Source organism: Stenella coeruleoalba (genome assembly GCF_951394435.1).
Source record: "Stenella coeruleoalba genome assembly, chromosome: 1".
In the NCBI taxonomy this organism is placed as follows: Eukaryota; Metazoa; Chordata; class Mammalia; order Artiodactyla; family Delphinidae; genus Stenella; species Stenella coeruleoalba.
In genome coordinates this window covers 43,559,376-43,566,345 of record NC_137169.1, presented here as the reverse complement: position 1 = coordinate 43,566,345, position 6,970 = coordinate 43,559,376, and the positions used below count along the sequence as shown (strand labels likewise).

The 6,970-nt window shown below is 42.2% G+C and overlaps 1 protein-coding gene across 10 annotated transcripts in view; it reads left to right on the top strand.

Annotated features, from left to right (window-relative positions):
• The first annotated feature begins 964 nt into the window (after positions 1-964).
• The window catches only part of TUT4 (terminal uridylyl transferase 4), a 143,278-nt gene continuing 137,272 nt past the window's right edge, over positions 965-6,970 (top strand). For all 10 annotated transcript variants that reach the window (XM_079939034.1, XM_079939036.1, XM_079939035.1 and 7 more), the window contains exons 1-2: positions 965-1,055; positions 1,436-1,592. The gene's annotated coding sequence lies outside the window, so the exon portion shown is untranslated. The remainder of the gene's footprint in view (positions 1,056-1,435; positions 1,593-6,970) is intronic.

Here is a 6,970-nt window from a genome sequence, read left to right as displayed (position 1 = left end):
TGGTCTCTTCTCACCAAGCTTCAGATTCATGTAGGCATAAATACACAAATAAGAAATATCCAGTTCTGGGGTGCAAAGAAGACGGATTCTGCAGAGAGGCCTTCTGTAAACTTTTACAGGCCCCAGCCTCTGAGTCACATCATGAGAAATTTTATAAGGCAGCATCTTGTAAAGACTTAAGATTTTGCATTTTCCCCCATGTCCAACCTATCATATCCTTTTCCTGCCTCAGCATGTGTCAAATGCAAGAACTGTAGTTGTGTGACTTGTCCAGCTTTGAGGTTAGAGGGTGGTTGAATAATCTCCAAGGCTGGGATCTTAAAAAAAATTAACCAAACTATCCTTTCCGATCGGGACTTTTAATTACTATGTGGAGGAACCTACATTAAAAGCAAGAGGGGGAGAAGGCTCATGGATGGTAGTTGATTCCAAACCCACGTGAAACTAAATAAATGATTTCTTAAATCTTTTACCGGGGTGGAGGGTGGGATACTCTTGTGATTTCTCTCGAGTTCCTTAACTCCAGAATTGGCTGCACTTTAAAAGAAAAGGATTCCAGCTTCGGTGGGCTGGTGGCAAAGTGAATAGGCGGGGAATGGTGGGGCGACCCGGGAGGACTCCTCTGTCTACCTACTAGCTGGTGTTCAGAAGCCCGCTCTAGCCGCCAAGGGTCCGCGGAGGCGCGGGCCGGGTCAGTTCCGTAAGCCAGGCTCAGAGGTGCACGTCCAAGGCCGGGGCTTCCTTCCACTGGGGGACGGCTTTCGGGCCCTCTTCCCGCTTGGGGGCCTCCGTAGGGAGGTCCACAGCCCAGGAAGCCAACCTGAGCGGCGCGGCAGTGCCCGCGACCCCGGCCTCCTCAAGCACGCCAGCGTCCTCGCGCCGCTCCCCAGGGGGGCCCAGCGGGGGAGATGGACTTCGCGACCCTCGCTCGGTGGCCCCGCCCCTCCCTGCGAGCCCGTTGTGACTTCAACCTTCCCCCAACGCTATAGGGCCCCGCCCCCTCCCCGCGGGCTAAAGAGTGTCCTCGCGCGCTCGCCCCTTCCCTCAGCGTGAGTGTGAGTGCGCTGTCCTCTCACCTCGGCGTTGTTTCCCTCCTCCCCATTGTTTCCCGTCTCTACCACAAGGCCCCGAACGTAGCCCCACCCCCATTGGTGTTTACCACCCCCCGCCCCGGTTTAACCAGTGCCCAGGGGACCCCAGAACGGAGGGAGGGGGCACCCCCAAACTCTTCCCTCTGCGCCTCTTCTCCGGGGTTTCCTGCGCATCTATTCCCTACCCCTGCCCGGGTCAGGACTCCATTCGGGGCTCCGTCCCTCTCTCCCCTCCCCCTCTCCCCCGGCTCCCCTTCTCCCTCGGCCCCCTCCCCTCAGCGGGTCCTCCTCTTTCTCTCCCCCTCTCTCCTCCCCCTCCCCATCCCTTCCCCCCCACAATGCAGTTCGCGGCGCGGCGGACATGGCGGTGGTGTCCTGAGCTCGTCGTGTCCTGGCCTCCAGCGGCGGCGGCAGTGACGGCGGCAGCGGGAGGCGGAGGCGGAGCGGGAGCCACTGAGATGAGGAGGCGCCGCGCGCGCCTGTAGCTCGCGGGCCTCGCAGGTACGGAGGTTCCGGCCGCGGCGCAGCACCCGGCGCCCAAGGGGGTGTGCTCGGGGCAGGCCGGGCGGCCCCCTCTTCGCCCTCAGGTGCTGCGGCTCGCAGGTGTCGCGGCCCGGCCCGAGCCCGTGTCAGCCGTCCTCTTGGGGCCTGACACTTCTTTCTTTGCCGGAATGCGCTTCGGGTGTCCCAGGGGAAGGCAGAGATAAGGGAGGTAGGGGCGGCGGCCTGGGCTTCCTGAGGAGGGCATCGGGGAGCTTTGGGGCCGAACTCCACAGCGAGGCTGGGACGCTCGGCCCCTGAGGTGAAACCTGTAGACCCGGGCAGCGGATTTTGAGTTAACGGGATAGGAGTGAACATTTTCTGGGGTCCAGTATGATTCCTTGTCATGTGTGCCTTTTCTTTCACCCCTGCTTAGATATAGACGTACGTATATAACATGTAAATACACAAACACGCATATAATACATAATAAACATTTTTTTCCGGGCTCGCCCTTGTCGTGAGGAGAGAACGTAGAGATGTCTGTGAGGATATCGCTTCTTGCTCGCCCGCCTTCTCTCTCCCCCGCCCCCCGGTCGAATGGTGGTAATGAACGCTTTTGACGTGGGAAACTGAGATTCGTATTTGTAAACAGACAGCACTCGCCGAGTGTGTTGTACGCCTCCGCGAGAGGTTTCAGGTCCTTCTGGTATACGGATTGCAAAAGAATGAGATATTTAGACCTGAAAGAAAGACATCATCGGGATTTCAAGTCGTACCTGAATGTGGTGAATTACTGTTACTTTAACAACGTTGATTAAATACTTTCTTTTTAGAAGATTATCAGATTTTTAATCAGATGAATTTTGTACCTTGCGTGAGGTCTTAGTTTCGGTATACCATGTTTCTTCGTTTCGATATATTTTTCATACAAAAGTAGTTCCTTACACATTTGACGTTTTACTCCCTTTTGTGATCTCCTTAGTGTCCAGAAGTGCAATTCGAATTGTGTATTGTTGGCATGCATTTAATAATTAGCTGGAGCGGATCAGGTTACCTTTTGTTTCCAAAGATCGCCCCCCCATCCAGTCTTGTAGTAGCGAAATGTGTAACACTTGGTGAAACGGAACATATCCTTTTTCTGTTTTTAAAATAATGAGAACTATTAGCTAATAAAATTGGATAATTGCAACTGGTTATGATAATTTAGAGAGAATGCCGTATCAAGGTGGTGAATTGTAGGATGGTTTTTTTTTAAAGTTTTTTTTGTTGTTGTTACTATCAGCGTGTTCTGTATATGAGTAAAATGTACGCTGAAATTTGTTTTAGGCTCAGAACGCTGTATGTCTCCTTAGAAATTGCTGCACTATATTGCATCCTAGTACTGATTAGTCACAACTTATAAAGTTTTGAAATATTCTTTTAGAAAACTGTGCTTAAGATAATTAATGAATTCACTAGTGTCTAGTGTATTATGATCCTTTTATAAACAAATTTTAAAGAGTGCTTCTTAAAAACCGTATACTTTGGGGAAGATAAGAATTTTAAGTTGTTTTATGCTTTAAAAAGATGATATTTAGTACAAACAAAATAGTTACTTTTTAAAAAAAGAGCTATTTTAGATAAATTTTCCTGCTGGTTGTAATTTTTCATTTGACTTGTGTGGAAAATGAAAAAATAAAGCTTCCTTGAAATAATACAGAAGCGGAAGTGAAAGTTATTGACATTTAATGTTTTAAGTCTAGCAAATATCTAAATACAAAAAGGAAATTAAAGTCTTTTCATTGTCCTAGGTCAAGTTGTTAGTAATACAGATAAACTAACAAGATGTTATGATGCACATAAGTTTAGTTCAATATTGTAAATCCTAAATCACATCTAGAATTACATTTAGTTTTAGTTAATGTAGCTGGAACAGTATAGTGTCTACACTATAATTTCAGACCTTTTAAAATAAAAATTTTTATTTGTAATTGTAAATGTCTGATTAATAAAAAGCTGTTTAAAGAGAATTTTTATTAGTTCTCAGAGTAGAGTCATTTTAGTAAGAGTAATTGGATGACTCTTTTTGACCTCAAAGTTAACCTTGACATGCACAATAAGCAGGATTAATTATGTTGTGTTCTTCATATAATGTCAAATCAGGATCTTTGCATAGACAAAGGTGTATGAATTTTATTTCTGCAGAAAGTTTCTGGTTTCAGAGAAACTACAAATAAGACTTACCTGTAAATGCTGATGCCAGTAAATTTTGTTTATCCTTAAAAAAAGAGACCATTTTGATATAACAAATTCAGTGAGATGTGTTACTTCCTAACATAAACTACAAGTGCTTGAATTCAGTTGATTGTTACTGCAGATAGAAATATGTTCTAAAAAAGAACAGTTCTAGAAAGACAAATAGGCAAGGGGAGTAAAGCAGGATATATAGACTTTTTTCTTCTTAGAGGAATTAAGATTAATTACACTGAACTAAGTAAATTAGAATTTTTTTACGCTAAGATTTACCTGTTTTGTTTCAGTCATTGTGCTAGACATGTTTATGTATTTTTTTCACTTGTTCAGTGTAACAACCCTATGAAAACTGTTTTATAAATGAGGAATCTCTGACTCAGGTTAATTTGCATAAGAGCATAGAGTTAGAAAGATTGAAAGCAGCTCTGTGCGTTCTTCCTATTATATATGTCATGTTGCTTCTCAGATGTATCAAGTGTTCTTCCAATTTTATAGGAGAAACTGCCTAAGGTTGCTTGTTCATTCATCATTTAATCATTTGTTTCTTCCAACATTTGCATTTGTACTTTATGCTAGACATTGCTAGGTTTTAGAGATATAAAATTATTGAAGACAACCTCTTGCTTCAGGGAACTCAGTCATATAATATGTACAGATAAATTGCAACACACTAGATTATGGGAGTTCGGAGGGAAGAAGCCGGCTCTTGAGGGATGAGTAGGAGTTTTCCAGGTGGAGAAGGGGATAGACTGGAGGCCATTGCAAAGTAAAGGAATAATGTGTGTGAAGGTGGTAAGTTGTAATAGGGCTTGGTGTTTAGGGGAGAGTGAGAAATTCAGTGTGGTATGAATTGAGGAGTTATGGATAGAGTGGTGAGAGAAATGGTTTGAAGTACCTGGCAGATTGTGAAGATTATTGTGTATGTTAAATGAAGACCTTTGGATTTTTATCGTGTAAAGTGAGATCACCAAGTGGGATAGTGGTTGAGCTGTAATTAAAATTATGTTTTTTGATTCCTATTTTAGTATTTCTTTCTCCTTGGCTTCTCCATCAATAGATTTACCCTTGTTTTCATTGGATAGTCAAGCCATCTTTTGTATGCTGCTCTCTTCTCCTCTCTCTAGTTGCTGTATTCCAGACTGGTTCTTTGAGGATCCTGTGATCCAAGTCTTATTGTCTAAGAATGTTTAATTTCTTAGAGGAGTCTTTTGAGGTAAAAATAACTCTGCGAGAAATCACCTTGTTATGGTTACACAGGAAGTGTTTTCACTCCTTGGCTTGGGTTAGCTGACTGCTTTCTAGTTTACCACTGGAAAGCAATAACATAGGGCATTGGGGAATGTGGGCTGGAAAGCAGAGGCAGGATTCATACAAGCTCGGTGTTCATTAGTAAAGATGAGCAAAGTCCTACTGATCTTTATACAAAGCAATCTGTATTTTCAAAAATTAGGTATTTTGTAAGACACACAATAATCTGGTTGTTTTAAATGGGTATTTGATTTACAATGATAATAGGTAACTTACTGCATAGTTACTATGTATTCATTTATTGCTAAAGATCTTAGAAGTATTCATCGGCCCTCGCAACAACTCCTTTTATATTATCAGTATTTATAGGTGAGGAAAGTAGCTGCAGAAAGACTAAATACCTTGGATAAGATCTCAGAGCTAGTTTGCTGCTGAGCCAGGATTTGAACTCAGGGTGTCTGAGTCTAGAGTTAGAGCTCTTAACCACTATACTATGTTGCACCTTAAGCTTAGGTTGTCAAAATTTAGTATGCAGAGGATGTTAAATTCAGTATAGTCGCATAGGTTGTCAAAAAATGTTTTGTTAAGAACATAAAGTATGAATTAAGATGATAATGAAATCTGATTGCATTTTGTCAGTCTCAGCTGTACACTGTAGTTTAAATAATTTAATTAACATTAAAATTGATTGGTCATTAACTATAAATAGCTCCAGTCTTGTGCTGAGGGTTAGTTTAGGTCAGCGGTATTCAAACTATGTTTGGGGACCTTTTGGGGGTCTTTGAGTCGTAACTGTTTTCATAGTAATATTAAGAAGATATTTACCTTTCCCCCTTTCATTTTCTCATCTGGAATGTAGAGTGATAGATAAATGTGAAAACATTATTACTTTGATGGTATTGGAATGTGTAATAGTGTATTCTTTTTTTCTTTTTCTTTGAGATATAATTTACAGTACCATAAAACTCACCTTTTTAAAACATGCAGTTCAGGGACTTCCCTGGCAGTCTGGCGGTTAAGACTCCACGCTTCCAATGCAGGGGACATGGGTTTGATCCCTGGTTGGGGAACTAAGATCCCATATGCTGCGTTACGTGACCAAAAAAAAAAAAAAGCATGCAGTTCAGTGTATATTCGTAAGGTTATGTAACCATCACTACTGTTTAATTCCAGAACATTTTCATCTTACCAAAAGAAACCCTGTGCCCATTAGCAATCACCCTGCATCCCCCCCACCTCAAGCTTTTGGCAGCCACTAAACTGCTTTCTGTCTCATTCTGTCTTTGGAATTGCCTATTCTGGATATTTCATGTGAATAGAGTCATATAACATGTGGCTTTTTGTGCCTGGCTTCTTTCACTAAGCATAATGTTTTCAAGGTTCGTCCCTAATACATCATGTATTAGCACTTCATTCCTTTTTATGGCTGAATAATACTACATTCTGTGGAATGTATTCTATAGAGATACCACATTTTGTTTATCCATTCATCATTTGATAGACATTTGGGTTATTTCCACTTTTTGGCTATCATGAATAATGTTTCTTTGAACATTCATGTAAAAGTTTTTGTGAGGATGTATGTTTTCATTTCTCTTGGATATATACCCAGGAGTGGAATTGCTGAGTGTTTTGATACATTTATGTTTAACTTTATGGAGGAACTGCCAAACTATTTTCCTGAGAGGCTGCACCATCTTATATTTTCGCTAGTAATGTATGAGGGTTCTAATTTCTCCACATCCTCACCAACACTTGTTATTGTCCATCTTTTAAATTATTGCCATCCTAGCTGGTGAAGTGGTATCTCATTGTGGTTTTGATTTGCACTTCCCTAATGACTAATGATGTTAAGCATCTCTTCATGTGTCTGTTGCTTATTTGTATATCTTATTTGGAGAAATGTCTATTTAAAT